This window comes from Lasioglossum baleicum, chromosome 15 (assembly GCF_051020765.1).
Source record: "Lasioglossum baleicum chromosome 15, iyLasBale1, whole genome shotgun sequence".
Taxonomy (NCBI): domain Eukaryota; kingdom Metazoa; phylum Arthropoda; class Insecta; order Hymenoptera; family Halictidae; genus Lasioglossum; species Lasioglossum baleicum.
In genome coordinates this window covers 9,188,535-9,209,194 of record NC_134943.1, presented here as the reverse complement: position 1 = coordinate 9,209,194, position 20,660 = coordinate 9,188,535, and the positions used below count along the sequence as shown (strand labels likewise).

General features: G+C 48.9%; 1 protein-coding gene across 1 annotated transcript in view; it reads right to left on the bottom strand.

The window, feature by feature from the left end:
* Positions 1–19,440, bottom strand: part of Nhp2 (NHP2 ribonucleoprotein) — a 57,137-nt gene extending 37,697 nt beyond the window's left edge. Inside the window, exon 1 of the mRNA XM_076438994.1 lies at positions 19,076–19,440. The gene's annotated coding sequence lies outside the window, so the exon portion shown is untranslated. The remainder of the gene's footprint in view (positions 1–19,075) is intronic.
* Positions 19,441–20,660: the final 1,220 nt, after the last annotated feature.

Genomic DNA, 20,660 nt, shown 5'->3' with positions numbered 1-20,660 from the left:
TGGAACTGTTCAATGGACGTTGGACACCTATTTCGCGGATCGAGCAGATTGAAATTCGGATGGAATGGGATGAAATCGGACTGGAGGGTCCTTGTTGCTTTTGATGTTAGATCTTTTGATTAGCTGGGCTAGTTGTGTGGGACTTCGATGGTAGCTTTTCGGGAAGTCCTTGGCGAAGATGGATATCTGACTATAAAGAGACGGGTTCAGATTTTTGGGGACATTGTGCAGATTTTTTAAGGATTCGGCCAAATCTGGCCGTCCATGTGACTAACTGGTGTCCCGAAATTCGAGTGAGGACGTCAGCTGACCTCGATCAGCATCGATCGCGGAAAGTTTGAAGAAGTTGCTGGGGCAACAGCGACGTCGTCGGCCAAGATCGTGTGGCGTTTGGCTGGATCAAAGGGACGGGGAACGTTGTTCGGATGGCCGTGGAAAGGGATAACGGAAGAGGGCGCCAGATGGATGATCTCCTCCGAAGACGGTTCGGAGGAGGTTGCCGGTCGAGAGGACCGAAGAAAGGGCAGCTCTCCAGGCCGGCCTCGGTGAGAGGGACCGGTCTGGACCGGACCGGACCCCAGCCCGGCCGCTGCTAGATGACCGAACAGGGGATCCGAAGAGGCAAAACGAGGGACGAGCGAGGAGGGACGTGAGGCAGAAGGGCAGGTTGGCCCAAAAAGTCGAGCAAGAGTCGAAGAACTCCGGGACGGACCAAGGACCGACGGCGGTTTTCTTGCCCCTCCCTAAACCACTCGTTGCCTCTTCCTACCATCCTTTTTCTACTCCGGTTGGCCCTTTCGTTCTAGCCACCCGGACTCTTTTCTCTTTCTCACTCTCCCACTCTCTCTTTCTCGCTTGCTCCTTCCTCGATTCCTCGGCCGAGCTTCTTCGTTTCTCCACAGTTTTAGTGTCTCGGTTTAACCGAAGCAGTCCGCGCAGGTGCGACGAAGAGGATCACCGGCGCTGGTCCTGGCAGGGCCTGGCGGGGGCAGACGAGGAAGACGGCACTGACCTAAAGCAACATGGTCGGCGAAGCCAGATCCCAAAGCGACAAGGAGAGAAAGAATGCGTTGGGCTGAAAAGAGAGCAGAGCGAATCGCCTCGCCTCGCCTCGCCTTGCCTCGCCGCAGCTCGACGCTCCTCGCCGAGGGGAAAATTAATGGCGACGAGACCGAGCGATTTTTTCGTAAGCCCCGATCTGGGACTTGTCGCCAGCCTCTCGAAAATATCGCTCGAAACTACTCGGATACGCATTCCACACCGATCGAAGAATATAACATGTTCATAGAACGTGTATCCGATCCCGTGATGCGATCGGAAATCATTCAATCAATCGTTGAATCATCCTCGAGTCGATTCCGTTTGTTCCTCGAGGAAAGTGAACCTGAAGATTCGTCAAGCATTGCCCGCATAGAGAAGGTAGTTGAAGTGTGGGCCTGATTGGTTATTACGTCCACATAATTGGATGCACTACACATAAACATACATTGCGCATAATTTGCGAGGGCCTTCTCCCGCCTCTGTGTTGCTCTGCATGTCTTCTTTTCAGCCACGGACAGAGCGCGATGCATTGAATAGTAATCGGCTAGCGCGTCTGGCCATGACCTGCCGATTCTACTTCTTCCATATTCCTACTAGCGCGTGAGAACCTTCGTGAGAATTTTCGAATGCGATGTCTTTGTGCAGAATCATTCCCATTCTACTTTCACTATTGATCGGAACTGTTTATACGTGGGATCACGAGTTCCGACGAAATTGTGGGGTTAATGATATTTATACAACTTACGCGATGACCTAAACGGTGGCAATTATGCGACCGGTGGCTCATGGAATTGCACTTTGACGCTTTTCTCCGGAAAGCTACTCAGGAGCGATTCCTTTGGAGCTGGTCGGCACAGTCGGAGAAGCTTGTCGAGGAGAGGCTCGCGAGAGGGTGAAGCTTCTTTTCGGAGAGAGAGACCAGTCCCCGGTGGGAACGGAAGAGAACGTATTGTTCCGGCGTGGCAGATGGCGCCACCTGCGCGGACTCGCGACGAAAAGGGCCGCGTGTATCGTCATCGGTTCGCTCCGCACCGCTCGGTGCAAATAGAATTTCAAGAGTCGCGCATTAAACGCTTTATGTCGCCGGCGCGCAACCTTTTACGACCTCGCGGACCGTCTCTATGGTAATACGGCCGAGGTCCTTTTGAAAGCCGCTGCGAGAGTAACGCTATATACCCTCGCGAAACTTCTGCCTCCGGATAAATAAAGAATGTTTACGGATTTTTCTTTTACGCCTGCCGGCCGGCGAAGAGCCATTGAACTTAATAAAAACGGCGTCGTCGCCTCGTGGCCCTGTGCGGGCGTTTCCACGATTCGAGAGGGCTCGTCGAAGAACCTTTCTCTCTCTCTCTTTTTCTCTCTATGCCGCGAGAACACCTCGTACTTTCCGCGTGAAAAACTTCCTTTAGCTTTCCAGGGGAGGGGACGCGTTTCGACCGTTTATTCGCAGGCTCCGCGGGATGTGAAGAGCAGGATACGAGAAAGAGTTCGCGGTTGACTCTTCGAGGACCACACGGGCCTTTGCGAAATGCTCCGGCCAGTGCTGCACGACTTCTCTGATCGACTATAAAAATGTTATATTATACATTTGCATCTTCAGGAATTAGAATTATAATCTGTGAGGTCGCGTCCACGTGTCAAAGCGATAACACAGCTTCCACAAAAAGTAAGAATAGCGACGATAAAATCGCTCAATGGAATCAATTCGACTCTATGGGAGTGTTAATCTTTCGCGCAACAGCCGGAGCGAAATCAATTCTTTCGGGTTTGGCGCGTGAAAAACATGGGACCGCCGTTTAGACCAGTCTCTCTGAAAGCGGTTAAACGGCGTTCGGCGCGAAATCGAATAAAAAGGAGCAAACCGCGTCCGGAGCGTATTCGGGAGGAAAAAGACGGGGGAAGCGTCGATATTTCGCGGCAGTGAAATCCAGGCGTGTCAGCAGTTTGGAACCGTGCCCGAGTACGCCGTTCCACGTCGCGTTCCGATGACCCAGTTCGCGAGGGAATCGCACGCGCGTTCAAGGGTGCCGCCACGCCAGAGCCACGCCGCGCCGGTCGAGGGAAGAGGATTCCCGCGGCTCGGTGAACCAGAAACGGGACGGTCGTCTCTCGTCCCGTCTCGACGGTCGTCCGAAACCGACGGAGCTCCACGGACCGGCTAATTACCGCGCGAGAATACGCACCGCGCGTCAGGTGGTTGCGGTTGATCCTATCGCGAAATGCGATTAACCTAAAGCGCCACGCCGCGCCGCCTCCCATCCGCCGGCCCCGGAACTCGCGAAATTTCGATTTCGACGCGAAAGTCACCGTCCGCGGAACCTGTCCCGCTTTTCTCCCTCTCTCTCTCTCTCTCTCTCTTCTCCAAATCTCTAAATCCCACGCTGTCTCTCCGGGAAAACTTTCTCTTTTCTCCGAGTGCCCCGCGAATTCATGCCAATGAAATTGCGATTGCAAGATGTGTATCTTGGATCCGAGGTCTCGAGGTCTGTTCCAAGCACATTTTGCCTAGTGCAGTTGTCGATTCAAGATGGACGAACGTGTTAAGTAACAATTTCGTACATTTGTTAGTACATTTTTTCCTTGTATTTTAATACGAAATCGAAACTTTTTCACTAACCTAATGTAGACATTACAGTCATCCATCTATATTCATCACCAACGTCGCATACCGCCGAACTTTGCATGTCCCTCGATCGTACGCGTTTCCAGGTGTGCTCGCGACAGGACGAGGTCCAGTTTTGCGTGGAATCGCCACGAAATAGAGCAAGAGGAAGAACGACGTGCAGGAAACCCAATAGCTCTCGGTCTAGCGATGGGATTGATCCTTAATCGACGAGCAATCCGATCGAAATCGATTCCTCGCTCAAGGTCGGGAGCAAACTACCGTTTCAGCTTTCTTCTGAGAAACTGCGCGAGCCTGGCCTTTTTACTCGGAGGTTCACAGACGTTCAATGGTGTAAACAGTCTGGTTCGGTACTCTTCGATTATCCGTGGATAACCAATCCTGCTGTTGGTAAGCATTCGTGCAAATGACCGCGGCAATTCAACACAGGAATGCGATTCGATTCTTGTCATCCCGAAAGAACAAGATTGTACCCAGTGAACCAGCAGAATGAATTAAAATGTTTAGCGTCAAGTGGATCGAAGGATTCAAGTATTTCCTGCTCATTATTTATACAAAAGATTAGTCGTCTAGGTTTAAAGAAAGTGGTCACGGATGATTCCTCTTGTAAAAATAGATGGGGAAGGTATAGACTACAATTTTTTGAATCATCGGTTGGCGCGTCTGTGCATGGTTGACCGATTCTACTTATTCTAAACATCCTTACTTTTTACCGAGACATTATATGTATTTCAGTAATTTGTGTGCATTGATTATACGCCGCGGAAAAAATAGTGTATAAATATGCACGCTCAGAATAGACCTTTCATTCATAATTCAAACTGTCTCGAACAACAAAGTCCACCAGTTTCTTTTGGAATTGCGGAGCAGAAGAAAATGATGACGCCGTGATTCGATAAAAACGCGGAACGGACGAGGGTTAATGATTCCGTAATCAGTTCAATTTCCATGTTTCTGTAGTCTGTCGTGAAGATAGACATTATGAGTGCACGCGAGTGATCGGAAAGCGGTGTTCCGGGGGCTAAACGGTGCGACTGCGAGTTCTCCCGGAAGATTGTTCCCATCGCTAGGCTCTCGCCCGTCGATCTATGTCCACGGGAGTCGGATAAATTACGCGCATCCTCCGCGGTGGCGAACTCGGTCCGGGAAAGAAGAAGAGCAGAGTTGTTGCACCGGCGGCGGCGGCAACGGCGATCGAAAGAAAGAAGAAGAAGGAGCCACCACCGCGAGAGAGAATCGGCACACCGCTTGGCGTGTACACGAACGAACCGGCGAACTACTTTTTGCCGATCTTCTCTCCTCTGCGTACGTCTTGGCCAGTCGCGGACCATGGTGGTGTTCGCGCTCCTCCGAACCTCCTCCCTCGTCCCCTTTCTCGCTCTTTCCTGCTCTATCATCTTTCCACGGCGCTGTTCTTCTCCTCTTCCTGCAGTCATTGCACTTCTCTGGGCTGGCGGAGCCTCTGCGCCGATCCTGCCCGCCGCGCCGCCCGGCTTTGGTCTCCACTCTTCTATTTCTCTAGATTTCAAAGCGCTCAAACAGGTTTCAAAATCCTGCCCGCGGAAAAATCGCGCTCCTCCCTGCGCGTCGTTCGCCTCTCTCCTCTCTCCTCTCTCCAATCCCTTCCTTCCTCTTCTTCTTCTTCTACTTCGTCATCGTTGTCGTGGGGCTCGAACGATTCCAGCGACTCAGCTCTCGAGCCCATAAATCCTCGATTCGCGACGTGGCATCGGCTGAATTTTCGTCACCCTCTCGCCTCACCCTTTTCCTTCACAAAGACTACCCGCGGATCCAACCAGTCGCTAGATTCGCCGGAGGAAAAACGCCTAACTTAATAGTAATTAGCCTTACGCGGTCCGTGAGTTCTCACAGGTTAGCTCTTCTCCGAGCAGCTCGTATTTCTCCAACAGGTTTGTTCTTGTATATTCACTTGTTCGAGCCAGCAGCAGCGCGAGACAGATTGCTAACTCAATACGTACAGTGTGTTGAACCACATATTGCAAACAAGAAAGGTACTCATTGATACGCGGTCAATTGTAAGCATAAAGCTGCGTCCATACTGTTGCAGCGAGCTCCATTCGAGCAACGTTCTTCTCCTTTTTCCATCGAGTAAGCGAAAGAGAAAAGTTGCTCGCTGAAATTAAATAGTCATGTGAGCGGACTGGTCTCATCGGATCTGGTACGATTATGTCTTCCTCTCGTACTAAATTATTAATCGACGAAGGACCAACATAGCTGTTTAGCAGTCCCTAGTCTCTCTCGTTTAAATAAAATTCGGGCACCGAGCTCGGCTTCCAGCTCCGTGGTCTCTTATTGCCTAAATCACCGACAACTAAAACTGCTAGCTGGACTAATCCAGCGGCTCCAATTATTTGTCAACGCTACAGGAAGCACCAGCTACAAAATCTGCGACGCGCCGACTTAATTCCCGAAGCGCGACGCTGCCAAGATTGCCAGGACGGCGTCAAAATCCGTGGAGGAGGGCGAGCGAGGCGGGAAGCGGAGGAAGGCCGCGGCGAAGTGAGGAAACAACGCCAATTTAAGCCACATGCATCGCTCTGGCTTCGTATTTAGGTGGATAATCGGCTTACCGAGGCGGTCTGCCGGCCAGCCCACTTTCAGCGCTCCGGCTCCGCGTTATTTGAACGTCCGCATGGACTTTTCGCATAGCCGACTTGCTATTTACTATTTTCCGAGCGACGAACGCGACTGCCGCCGCAATCCTGACAGTCGATTAGGCTTGCGATCCTCCGGCAAGTTTTGACATTGATAGCGTGGCTCATCTTGAGGGATTAATGGATTGGGGATGATATCAGAAGCTGTAATCCTGGGCTGCAGAAATAGAAGATGAAATGTTTGAGGGACCGCAAATCGAGCCGAATCTTGGTCTGTGTGAGGATTCTGAGGATACTTTTTATTGACGTTGCTACTTTATGAAAATAATGAAAGAGTATATCGATCGTTTTTAGCCATCCTATTCTGATAGTACATCTAGCCAAAGAAATAACTTAGTCTCAACCTCAATAAACATAAATTAAAAATATTATATCCCGTAGTGTTGACGGGTCTTAACGATATTTTCTGTTTTATGCTCAAGTCGAGCCCGAGCTTCGGAAACCAGCTGCTCGAAATGTCAAGCGAGTATCAAGACACCGAAAGCAATGCATATCAATCCGAAGTCGAACAGGAGCTTCGGTAACGACCTACTAAAAATGTGAAGCCGGTATCAGGACATCAAAAGCAATGCATATCAATCGGAAGTCGAATCTTCGAGCCTAATTTACGACCATCCTTATCACCGAGCTCGGCTCCAGCTGTCGCCGGTATCCCCAGAGTGAAAACCGTCGAGTTCGGTCGATTTCAGTGCTCGATTCTGTGCGGACTCGGCTGTAACGGTTTTCGGGGGCTGTGTTCGCGAGCACGACAATTAATTTCCTCGATAATACGGATTCGCGGTGAACGAACGACGATCGATACGATTTACTCGGTTCTATTATTTACCCGGCGTCTATTTGTTAGCGATACTATTACCATTATTATTAAACAATTAAGCGGCTTATTCGACGCATGTAACTACAAACAGGACCAGGTTACGCGATCCGCTCGAACGAGCCCGCTGCACCGTTGCGATAGCATTAGAATTTCCAACGATTAGGGGGGAGAGGGAAGCAGCGAATAATTCGAACCGATTTATATATCCCTCTCTCCCCCTTTATTTTCCGGCCGTCTGAATTTCCCTAGATACCGCACGGGGGAAAGACGTTCCGAAGCGGCACACGGTTCTGCGGAAAGTTTCGAGAGGTATCTGCGACTATTCTAGAGGACGATTGTATCCGAAGGGAGAGAGTATCGGGGACGATTCCCGAATGCAAATATCGACGTGCATTTTTATGCTCCACGCCGGCCGGTCGCGCCGGTTGCGGTTAAGCTTTTGAGCCCGACGACGTTGACTTGCAGATCGCGGTCCGAATTTGAAATGTTAAAGCGGCCATCTTGCCCCCGCGCGATTCTTTCGACGGGGAAATTAGCGGTGCGACGTCTCGCGATCGGGATCCGAGCCTCCGTCACAGACGACTGCATCTACTCTCTTCACAGAGAGAGAGAGAGAGAGAGAGAGAGAGAGAGAGAGAGAGAGGGAGAGAGGGAGAGGGAAAAGTTCACGACGGTTAATTCCGCGAGATGGGTCGAGGGCCATCGAAGGAATCGAGAGCGCTCCCAGGAGCGATGTTCCCCGCGGGGGGGGGGGGGCGGGGCTAAGGACGCGCGACCGACAACCGGCCGCGAAATAATTTCGTGTCCGCTTGTGATCGGCCCGATCGCTCCAATTAGCGCGAGAGTATTTGCGCTAAAATTACAGGCGGCCGACGCCGGGGCGAAACCTACGCCCAACCGATGGGTAATCGATACAAAAGTCCACAAGGGCTGGGCCGCCTTAGTGGCCCCGCTTTCTCTCTCTCTCTCTCTCTCTCTCTCTCTTCGCTCGTGTTCCACCCCCTGACTCTCTTTCTCTCTCTCTCTCCCTCTCTCGTTTCGCAAGCGTTTCTCCTCGTTTCTCTTCTGGTCGGCGTTACCGAAGAGAGAGGCTTGCACACAAACCGGCGCGGTCGAACGCGTTCCCCGGCAGCGGACTCGCGATCGTCGCGCGGACAAAAAAAATAACTACGAAAAGGGAAACCGTACGCGGAGAGTAGCGCGAGGCAACGCGAAGCGGCCGTGTTCTCACCGCCTCGCGTTTTTACGCCTCGCCTGGCTATCGCTAGAGAAATTGAACCCTTTATCGTGTCACGCACCGATTGCGGCGTATCGGCCGCCATCGGATTCTTCGCCGCTCCTCAAAGAGCCGCACGCCTCGAGGGCGATGTTAAATATCGACGTGGTGATTTGTTTTTTCACGCGAGACGTGTTTCTCGATTAAAGGGTTACCATCGTTGCGAGCCGAGCGGCTCGCTTTTCGCTCAGTTCCACTTCCTTCCCTATTTCAGTGGCTAAAAAGAAAACAGCCGGCGACTGAGGGATAGGGAGGGACTGCTACAGAGACGCGCACACAGAGGCGAGCAGAGAGAGCACAGGTGAAAAATATAGGAGCGACGCTGTTCTCTTGCATCCTCCCTGTTTCAGCGTCTGTTAAGATTGCAGTAGTGCTCGGTTAAATTCACGCCAGTCAGCCCCAGTCTTCCTCCCCCCAAGCATTTCTTAGCGGCTTGAACGAAAAGAAAGGATACGGGAAAGTTGTCCCGTTCGTGAGGATTTAACTGCTCTCGAACTGATGTAAAATTAACTGTCCACTGCTGCATCGTCCTTGAGGGCCTGGGCCCCGGTACCCCAGACGGAGTGGTCTGGGAACTGAACATTATTAGCCCACAACAGTTCGCACCAGTTTGCGTCACAAACCACCGAATGTTGCCAACAGGAGAAATTTCCCATTCTTTCTTTATTATAAATTTCACTGGACGAGATTCTAAAGAGTGAGAGCGTAAATAAGGATATATAAATAAATTTTTTTTAAAAACCACGCTTATATTAAAATGCACTAAAAAGAAAAAAATAATCTTTTTAGAGCGCTAAACTATATTGACGTAATCTTCGTGGGCTCTCCACGCTTTTGTTTATAGTCACTAATGTCATGATTTCATGTAAATTTATATTAAATTTTTCCATCTATTCCGACACTAATTTCATAACAGAAGAAATTTTGAACTAATTCCTTAAAATTTTTGGGAAAAATATTGTTAATCATTTAACTGGATTCGGTATTTTATGGAGAACCAGGAAAAAAATGATTTTCTCCTTTTCAGTCCTTCACTCCTTTTTAATTTTCTTTTCTCCTAGACGCACAGTTTTTTTTAAAATTTGTTTTTTAATATTGCATTGTCATCCAGTTCTGAGCTATGTTTAAAGTGTCAAGTCTCTAGCTCATCGGGAAATGGTTTAGAATTCGATTACAAGATTTGACGCATACAATAACAACAACTCGGCAAGCTAATATAATATAAGCGTGGTAATAATGTCGCATTCATGTTCCACAACATCTTCCGTCCCCACTTCAGCGTCTAAAAGGAAACCGCGGAGCAAGCGAGAGAGAGGACGCGTAAGAGATGCAAGAGGGGAGGATAGGTGAAAATATAGGAGCGAGTAGAGCCGATCCGACGCATCACCGCGCTCATTAATAATATTTTTACGCATATTACTACGTGCTTCCGGCCAAGAGGTTCTCTCGAACGGGCTCTGCAATTGGGCGCACGAGCGGCAATACGTTGTCGGTGACGTGCGTGCGTGGACTCGTGCTTTCCGGCCATCTAACGGGTGTCCGATTGCTTTCCAACGACCACCATTAATTCTAGAGCGATCGTTCGATGGTGACGCGTGTGCCACGCGTGCTCTAAATCCACCGCGGTCTCGTCATAATTGCCGAGCAACGTGCCCATTTGCATACAATAGACATATGTAATGATACCGAGCCACCGACTCTACGCTCTACTCTCCGGCGAAATTTTATTTGACTCGATGGATCGAGGAAGGGAACGTTCCTCGTGTGATAACACATTTATAATACCTTGGCAGCGTGACTTGCTCCACTCGATCGCTGCTCGAAAAATCTTGAGGAATGTAAACCGAGTTCTACGTAAAACACGAGATATACCCAGCTAATGAGTGAGTCACCGGACACCTCCGGAGAAAATATTAATTACGGGTCTAATTGTGAGGGAACCTGTCTTCCGGGCGATTGCTCTTTGATGTAACCCTCGTCGAGTGCGACAGAAAAGGTCAGGAGTTCCAGCGAATGTAGCCTATCGGAAAGTGTACGAGAAAAGTTTTAATTGAGACATAGTACGAAACTGTTGTTTTCACACTGGCGGAAGCGGAGTAAGAAATCGTTCGAGCAAACACAAAAAGACGTTTTCAGCGACGAATCGGGTATTGTATAAATAACAGACCGATCAAACGGCTCAACCAATTACGACTCTTTCGTCTTGAGACGTCTCGAACACTTTGACGGATCGACGTTCCCGGAACGACACAAAGAATATTAATTGACGAATGTAGCAATTTAGGAAACGGAAAGAGATCGTTCCGTGGACCGATCCCGACTGTTCAATGACTTACAGACTCATTCTTCATTGCTTTGGCAATTTCTTGCCGTGCTCTGCGAGGTACGCAAAGGCATCGTGGAGTTTGCAGGCAGCACAATAAGAAAAAGAGCACCGTGGGTCCGTTCGGACCCCGTTCGAGGGTGAGCTGGGAACTTTCAGCCATTGGCTCGGCGTGAAAGAGAGTAGAAAAAAATTTGTGGAAACGGGCGGAACGGTCTGGGGGGGGGGGATGGTATTCAAGGTACTCGACGCGAGACAATCGAGTCTCCTGTCCTTAATGAGCAGCCATTTAAGATTTCAGATTTAAGATCCCGCGAGCGGGAGCGAAATAGGGGAATCCGAGAAGGGAGGAACAGAATAGAGAAAGAAGAAGAAGAAGAAGAAGAAGCTCTGAGGAAAGAGAGAGAGAGAGAGGGCGAGATAGAACGGAAAGAAAACGAGAGAAAGAAAGAGAGGATAGAGGGACGTCGGGGGAGAAGAGCGAGAGAAGGGGGTTGGGAGGAGAGAGAGGAGTCGTCGATCTCGGGAAATGGAAGAGCGGCGAAATAAAGGCGTCCTTTTAATGGGCAATACTAATCAATGAAATACGAAGCCACGGGGAGCTGGAGATATGCGTGCGGAGAGAATCGGAGAAAAGAAGAGGAGAGAGAGAGAGAGAGAGAGAAAAAAGACGGAGAGTTGCGGGGGAGGCAAGCGCGGAGAGAAAGAGAAAGAGAGGAGGAGAACGGTTTGAACGTGGACGTGCAAACAAAGGGGGTATGCGGCCGCGTTCTCCGTCTCTCTTACGGCGGTTGGGTTAGGCTCTCTCGGTCTTTCCCTCTGTTTTTCTCTGTGGACGGAACCCTCGCGGCTCTCTCGGCTCTGTTCCTCCCTGTCTACCCCGACGGTGCTCGCTCTCTTTCCCTCTTTTTCCGTTGCCGGTCGCCGCGTGTACGTAGGTACGTACGGGTACGCGGTGCATATGCGTGGCGCGCACACACAGTGCGGTGTCTGTGCAGTGTGCACGGTTCTGCACGATGTGTACGGCGTCGTATACGCGTTGCACGCGTGTAGCCGGGTCTTCGTCGGTCGGTGGCCGCGCGACGCAGAGAGCAGGATATTTTTCAGGATGGGATATTTAACGCGTTGGCCAGGTCAGTAACCTCGGGGAGCCGGGGCCCCGCGATTGGCCGGCCTGCTCGCCGTTCTGCCACGAATTCCCGGCCCCTCATTGGACGAGCGGGGCCCTGGACCTACACCAACACCCTGCGTGCCACGCACGTCCTACGTACCTACGTTTCTCTCCTACGTTCCGTTGCCGTTCCCCGTGCCTATGCACGCACGCACGCACGCACGCATCCCATAGCGTCTCCCGTACACGCACCACACGCATCAAGTCTCTTCTCCGTCTTCTGCATACTTCACGGTATATGTATGTGTGCATGTCTGTATGAATGTATGCGTGTAGACTGCGCCGCACTGCCACTGCCGATCGCCGGCTACACAGAACGGGCCACCACGCGGACCAGCACAATCCGATTGCCACTTCCTTCCACCAGGAATTTAGACCGGAAGCCTGACGCGATCGCTATAGTCCAGCTCCAACTTCTTCGACGGTGGACCCATCTTCTGCAAGACACATCAAGGTTTTCGGTTAGCCCGTGGTTGTACCTCACGTGGTTGTTTCTCAGCGAATTCTTCTCCTAGTGGAACCGTATGCCGACGAATGTACACAATGTTCAAATAAAAGCGATCGAATTGCAGATGGTTTGGAATCTATTTTCTCAACACTTCCGACCTAATAGATGGACGTTGAGTAAATTAAATCGTATACGGTATAGCAGCCCTTTGACAGCGTGCAGCGCCTATACGCAAGATGCTCATTCGCTATGAACAAAGTAATTTTAAGACGTTTACTGTGAAGTAGTAATCGCCACACTTGTTCATCGACGTTCTCCAGGCGTTTCTGCACAAAGAATATTGATAGGACAGGAATAAGTGTTAGTCGCGAGAGGTCTGCAGACTATAACATATATGTAGACGCGTGTTAGAACTACCTATCCAACGTGCTTTACCTTTTTATAAGTTGCTAAAGCAACACAAGCTTGCACACCGCGAATGAAGTACGGCTCTCGTCGGAATACTTGAACGAAGTCTGAACATTTTTAAGTGGATTTCAATGTAAATGTAGTTACTCGATTCCTTATCTCTAATTACAATTGCAGATGAACGCTCTAAATGTGGTTCATTTAGTGCTGTTCTTTCACTCGGAGAACCTTTTTATGAGTCCGTTAAATTAATTGGGAAAACAAGCTGTATCTATGTCGGTTTCCACTTGCTCTTTCACCAGCTCGTTAATTTCGATTTCTACCACGAAGAGCAGCTGCAAAGCCGATCGTACAGTGATCACGTGTCCACCAAATATTGTGTGATTTGTTAGGATAGATTTTTAAACGTATTTTTCGACTGCGTTACGGGAGACGGACGTTGCTCGATTCTCGGATCGGAGATATTTCTGAGAAAACTAAATTTGAAACAGTCGAGATATTAAAACAGTCGAGGAGCTTTAATATCATTAGAAGAAGGAAATTCCTGAGTGGCTCCTGTTTCTCGCAGCGAACTTTTATTTTCCGCGAAGATGCGCAGCTTATTTTATAAAAAATCGCAACGAGCGAACATTCCTCGGGGGCGAAACCGGAGTAAAAATATAATCCCCGTTTTCTTTCGCAAAACGAACGCGGCGAACGCATAAAGATCCTGGCTGGTGCTGGTGCTCGCAGCTTCAATTTTCGCCCAGCGAGATCTCGGGACCGCATAATCCCGGGTTTCGGATCGCTATTATTTCGGCTAGTAGTAGCTTCGGTCTCAAGATCCGGGAGCCAAGGTTTCAACGAGCAATGTATTCGCCGTAGAGAACACGGGTTCACGCGGGACAGACCACGAGCGGCGGTTCGGGTCGGGTCGGGCCACGTCGCGTCGGGTCGTTTCATGACTTTCGCGGGCGGTTTCCAGTGTGCCCGTATCTGGAATTACATCGCGCTGGATTGGAATATCGTGCCGTTATGGATCCGTGCGTAATTCGCGTGCCGCTGCATTACCGAAATTACAACGGATGATAATATTACGGGCGCATTTCAATCGCGAAATCCCCGGACACTTTTGCAAGTGAAATCCCGCTGATATTAAATTCGCATCGGGCCTGCGGCCGTCTGTGTTTGCGCATCGTCGTGCCCGCATTAAATTGCAAGGAGAGACTCTCCCCATTCTCTCTCTCTCTCTCTCTTTCCACTCTACGTTCACGAGAGTACCCAAACGATTCGCCGAATTTTCGCCGAGTACGAAAGCGAAGGGATCACACACGGCCGAAGGAAAAAGAAACGGCCGCCTCGACTCTCGACGTTTACGCGTACAATTACGCGATATCGATTCAAACGAAACCAGGCAGAGAAACGAAGAGAGAGAGAGAGGGGGGGGGGAAGGGCGGAAAGAGGTACCTGCTCTGCTCGGGACTGTACTGTTTCCAGCAATGCTTTCATGAATAATTGAGCGGGAGACGCGAACGCGACGCGATATAGCCAGGTCCGCTGGAATTGGTTAATATTTATTACATCTCCTTGATTTCCTTTTTCTCCCATCGATCCGGTCAAGATTCGATTCCCTCGCCACGGTCGACCAAACGAGCCGACGACCGATCTCCGCCCTCCGAGCGACTCTAAAATGACCTACGACCTCTCCATAGTTATACGAGCGGTCCTCGAGAGATCAGGACTCTAGCCAGCCCTACAGAATCCTCAGACGTCACTGGACGTCAAGCGAAATCCCCTGTCGACAGGTATTTAAATAACTTCAAAAAAAAAAAAGAAGACATTCTCTGTTCTCTAAACGAATATTGGTGCCTTTTATGGAAACAAATCTGTGAATTCTCTCGAAGCGAGAATTCTTTTAGCAACGGAAGCGACATCTCAGCGACATGGTTTGCGGAGAAGCTACGCGGTTTCCGGCGGATTTCGGCGTGAGTTTGTCGGGGTGTACCTGCGACAGGCCGATAAGGTCGTGGAGCAGTCGGTGCCGGTCGTTTAACGAAACCCGTAGCGCCGGTTAAGGCAGGGTTAAGGCGGGCAAAGGTATGGTTAAGGGCCGTTAACGTCGGCGTAACGGGCAAACAGCAGAGAAAGAGAGATAGAGAGAGAGAAACGCAACTCGGCGCTCGCGAGTCTGCATGCACATGGAGGCCGGGGCGAGGAAAGCAAAGCTTCAGGACAGCTCGGGAGGGAACGAGATAACCGCGTTTGGATGTAGGCTACCAGAGTCACGACCTTCTTCCTCTTCCTCGCACGATCGCTGGCTCTCCTCCTCCTTCTGCTCGTCCTCCTCCTCCTCCACTACCGTTCCTTCTTCTCCGTCCGTCGCTTTCTCGTCTCTTACTTCCTTTTCTTCGTTTTCCCAGCCATTCCCTTTCCTCCGGTTTCCTCGGCAGGCTGCTTCCCCGGAAGTCGACGTCGGACGCGCGGACGTGACCGTTTACTGGATACGACTCGGTTACAGGCGCAACCGATTACGCTCGCTGACCGGTTGCCAGCCTTGCCTCGCCTCGCCTCGTATCTCCGCGCGCGAGCCTAATTATCGCCGCACGCCGTCATTCGGATTTACGATTGTCTCGCAGCTTGTCGCTACTCTCGCGGTTCCTCGATCGCTGCTCATCGCCGCCGCATCGCTCGTAAAACCTGGAATCGCACGCGTGCGTGCCAGATGCGAGTCTTGGCTTGCATCTTTAGCCAGAAAAATGTCCGATACCGGAAGGCGCTACCGCGGTAACTCTACAGTGTCGAACGATTCAAAACATTTTCGAGGATGCCGCTGACGCTGTTCGTTTGGTCGTTTCTGGTACTTGCAATGATTTCACGATTGTTACAGAAATTAGAGGGAATTTGAAGTAATTTATACCAATACCACGAACACTGGTAGGGTTTTAATTTATTCGCGAAGGAAGATCTCTATCAAATCCATAACTGTAAAACATTCGAGCGGAGGTGGTAGATTTAGCATTGAATTACGTTCGGATTTAACACGTTCGCTGCCACCGGTCACAGTTTACTTAAAGATAATCAGAGTGATTTAATACACTCCGCTGGTAAGCTCGTAGTACACAGCGTGATATTATTCAGAGATCCACGACGTTCTTCTGCTCTATTGTTTGAATGTTTCGTGAAGGCGTTGTATCTCACAAAACATTTTAACCCCTTGGAAATTATTATTAATTTCCTTTAAACTGGAATAAAATTCGATTTTGTTGTTGTCCGTGTCTTTGGAGAATGCAATGTATAAAAAAAACAGGAAAGTGTTAGCAACTCTCCAGGATCTTGAGGTCCTGGAGCCAGGATACTAGATGAACAGCTGACTTTCAGCATTGCAGGGTTCCGATACTGTTTTCAGGGTTCGATCAGTCTTCGTAATAGTTGAAAAGTCTCACGAGATCGAGCTGCCGTTGGTCGATCGTAGCGTAGACGCCGCGGTTGTAACCCGATTTCCCCCTACCGTTCCCCGTGAACGCGATATCCCACTCGGCAGCGAGTGGCTGTGGGCTCCAGCTTCATAGAGCAAGTCCAAGTGCAGCGATCGTTGTGCCCGTTGCACGGTCTAACGTACTCGGGAAACGAATCCGTTCTCGGTCAAAGGCGCCGCTCTCGCTTTACCCTTGCAGCAGCGGTACACTCGCTGCCAGCGACTCTTACTCTCGATCTCGCCTGGCAACTCGCTGCTTTTCCCGGCGAGACACGCTGGAAGAAGGGAAGGGTCCCGCGAAATTTTCACGGGACGAGTACGCGTCGTTTATCGTGGAACGCGATAACGATGGTCGAAAACGTGGCCAAAGAGCCTCGTCTTTGTTGCGAAAACCGACCAACTTTGTTCCTTCTCCCTCTCAATCCCGTTTTCTCGTTCTCTTACTCGGTTCTCGCGCGTCAGGTTGAACCAGCACAGCCTTTTGAAGGTTGGCAACGTGCTCGGCCCCGCTATCTATGGGTATACCCGTTCACGCTTTTCGTCCAGCCGTGGTCTCTCTGGCAGAGCCGCCTCTCCTCTCGAGTGGCACTCTGCCCCGAAATTCAGTTTATTCGAGCACCGCCGCTTTAAGCTCGTCAGCTTGTAATTACGCGCGGGAATCTGCCTCAAAGGGCCTTTCGCTGACTTCGCGGCCACGGAGAATGGACCCGCCGCAATTACGGGATCGAAGTTGACCTATCGATGAGGCTAATTCGCGGCCGGCACGGAGAGCACCGCGACTACGATTTTAACAATCCACCCCTTTCGACGCCCTACCCACGCTCAAAGGGATCTCTTTCGATCGCTTTTATACGCCGGCGAATATCCAATCCCGTAAAACGCCAGGCCTCCTTACCGCGAGAAAAATGCCTGCCTTCACTTACCGTTCGGAGATATTAACACGTTCGCGCTACCACCGTCGCAAACACGTGCGACGGCCACGGTCTCGTTTACGTGATACCAATCAAACGAATTTTATGCATGCTGTTATTCAACCGTTACTCAGAGTCACCATTAAATCTTGCTGTACCATTATTCACGATATTGTTTACATTATTAGATATGTTGGTATCTAATCAATTATTAAACGTTTAAGTATTGTCTGAGGTATTATATCAATTTCGTATCCACCAAATTTACAAAATCATTGCGAATGGAAACATTCTAGGTCCGAAGAAATGCTTAGTAGTATTTATGGTTGGAATTTTGTTGGGGTATTGGTTGGGCAACCGTTAAAAATGTCGCTTTTTATGCAGTTGGGCCAACGATCTTACACAAACAAGAACCAATGTTACTATAAGACAAACGGCCATAAGGACCCAGTAACATATTATTCTGATTTTCTCATTTATAGTTATTTTTATGGTATATCATAAATAATATATATATATATATATTTCCACAGTAAAAATTGGGAAAAAAGGAAAAAACTTAATACCCACGTCGGACTTGAATTTCGCGTACGTAGATGCAATGATTTGGGCTACTAGATACGTTAAGAAATTTAAATCAAAGGAAGGCCCATTTTGAAGAAACCCGAAAGGGTTTTCTTATACTACATGAACACTACCCTTTGCCATTCCCTTAGAAAATGGAAAAATTCCAAGGCTGCTTACAATAAAACTTTGGTGGATCAACCATCGCGCAAAAATTACAAATTGCAAGTATATTTAGAAATACGAAAAAAAATCAATTTGGAATATAACATATTTTTGGTTGCGGCAACATTTATGGCGTTTGTTAAACGATATATTTAAATGTTGGCAGATTTTCGTTCGGCCAATGTAGTACTATCGTCGTAAACTCGTTAGTTAACCGACTACAGTTAGGAGCAAATTGATCACACACACTTTAAATCAGAATAACTTTTTTATGAATGGATCGAACGACTTCAATTTCTCTGTAAGTCTAGAAGTCTAGAAATTAGTTTAGTAAGTGACGTCTAAAAAATATGGTTAAAAAATGCATTTGGTTAGAATTGTGAAAAACAATAGTAAAAATTGATTTTCACGGCTTTTTTAGCTGGGCCAATAACGAACATTTAGAAGGTGTGTTTGATCAACTTGTATAAATTATATACGCTCCGAAAATTTCATTGAAATTGGTTTACGAGTTGTAAACGATTAAAAGTGGCAAAAAGTCGGAAAATCTTGAAAAATTGCAATTTTTACCACTTTTGATCGTTTATAACTCGTAAACCAATTAACGAATTTCAATGAAGTTTTCGGAGCGTATATAATTTATACAAGTTCACCAAACACACCTAAATTTTCGTTATTGGCCCAGCTAAAAAAGCCGTAAACATCAATTTTAACTATTGTTTTTCACAATTCCGATCAAATGCGTTTTTTCAATATATTTTTTAAACGTCATTTGCTAAACTAATTCATCTAGCCTTACAGAGAAATTAAAGTCGTTTGGCCCATTCATGAAAAAGTGATTCCGATTTAAAGTGTGTGTGATCAGTTTAGTTCGTTGGCAAATTAACATAATTTTTCGTCGTAGACACTATGTTGGGGATTTGTAGGGGGGCAACACCATTAACCATATCCCAACTAATTCCCAACCGTTCACCATCGTTGACCAACCATAAATGCTACTAGGGTAGCCCGATTGCAAAGGGTTAATATATCATAGAGTGACTAAATCGTTTCAATGTTAAACAACAAACATTTCCACGAGATTACACATGCATTCTGCAATAATCGAAGCGACACTGTGCAGTCCTTGAAGAAATCCTGTCTGCGACAGTGAAGACAGCGAATGTTGCAGAAGCCTACGAAAAATGAGATTGACTTACTGAAGATTCTCGGAAGGTGGTTGGCATCCTCGGAGGACAGAACGGCGCGGCGTCAGTGTTGAATGGGTTAGCAGGTTGAGAGGCGTCGTCTAGAGCAAGGTGCAAAGACCGAACGCGTGGGTGGCGTTCGGTGTCGGGTATAGGAAGACGAGTCCGGAGGATCGCGGAGCGTTTCGCGACGACTGCTCTTCGATCTTAATTAGAGCGTGTGCCGCGTCAGCGCGTTTCGGCCGTCGAGATTTCATACGTGGAACAAAATTTCCCGTCTCGATCTCGTCTGGTCGAGGGAGCAGCACGACTCCACACGCCGAGTTCCCGAGATATCCCTGGGTTCCCGGCCCCGGTTCCTTCCGAAGCAGGCGGGCGTATATGCCCACGTACGGCCTGAATTCTTTCTCGTCGACGGGAGCGCGAGTGCGCACATTCTCCCGTCTCGAGAGGTCCTAGAGCCGAGCCGGCGATGGCTAGGGAAGAAGGTAGGTTGGTGGCTTGTTATCGCACCTTCCCTTACTCGGAGGGAGGATTAAGCAGCAAGGGAGACGGAGCCAACGCTCGCAGACGGGTTCAGACGAAACCCATTACGATACACCCGCGTGTACGTGCTACTTCTCTCTCTCTCTCTCTTTCACCCTCTCTCCCTCTATAACTTCGTTCTCTCTCGCTCTTTACTCTGCTATCGGGAATTACCCCGACATCGATAATGAGACAATAGCACGTTTGACCGTGCGCGTATGCTAATAACGTACCACTTGCCCGACTCCAAGAAGCTTGTCCTGACCGCATTCCGCTTGCTCTCACAACGGAAATGCGGGCCCGATCATGACCAGCTACTGCCATCCTGCGTGCATCTCCGAACAGTCGAATCACAGGGTATTTATTTTTATCGACGTTACCTGTCGACATGACTAGAGATTAACTAGAACATCATTTCAGCGAGCTAGCAGTGCAGAATGTTCAGAGACTCCACGACTTTCTTCTGTCAAATTGGCTTTCACTGTTTCATGAAGGGGGTGCATTGAATTTGATAAAATATTTAAACAGTCAAGGTGGGCAGCGTATATAATTAATCTATTTTAACAGTAGAACTAAACGCGACTGACACGTATTGCTTTATAATAATAACAAGATTGAATTTGTTGAGATGTCTTGCGATTCTTATTATGAACATGTACTCGATCAAAGAATTCAGAAGTTTATGAAAAATAGTCTCAAGAAGACATATTTAAAATTTCAACAATAGTACAAGAAAAAATGAGAAACAAGTGATTTTGGCCCATTCGAACGTTTCCAGGAAAAAATTCGGGTCACGCTAAATCAAGAATCCTGCGATCGGAGAACAGGAGGAGCGAGCACGTGTCTCCGAAGAGCTTCCTTCTTCGCAGAGTCACGGGTCGGCCCAGTGTCAGAGATAAGCGGAGTCGTTTAAAACTCGGGGATAATCGCGGGGAATTCTAATCGCGGGTAATCAGCATATTCGAGGGTAGTTAACGATCGCGGCTCTCGTAAAATCAAACGAGCTGGAACGGAACGACATCGATGAATCCGGAACCCGAGGCGGATGAGCCGGACAAAGTCGCGAACTTCG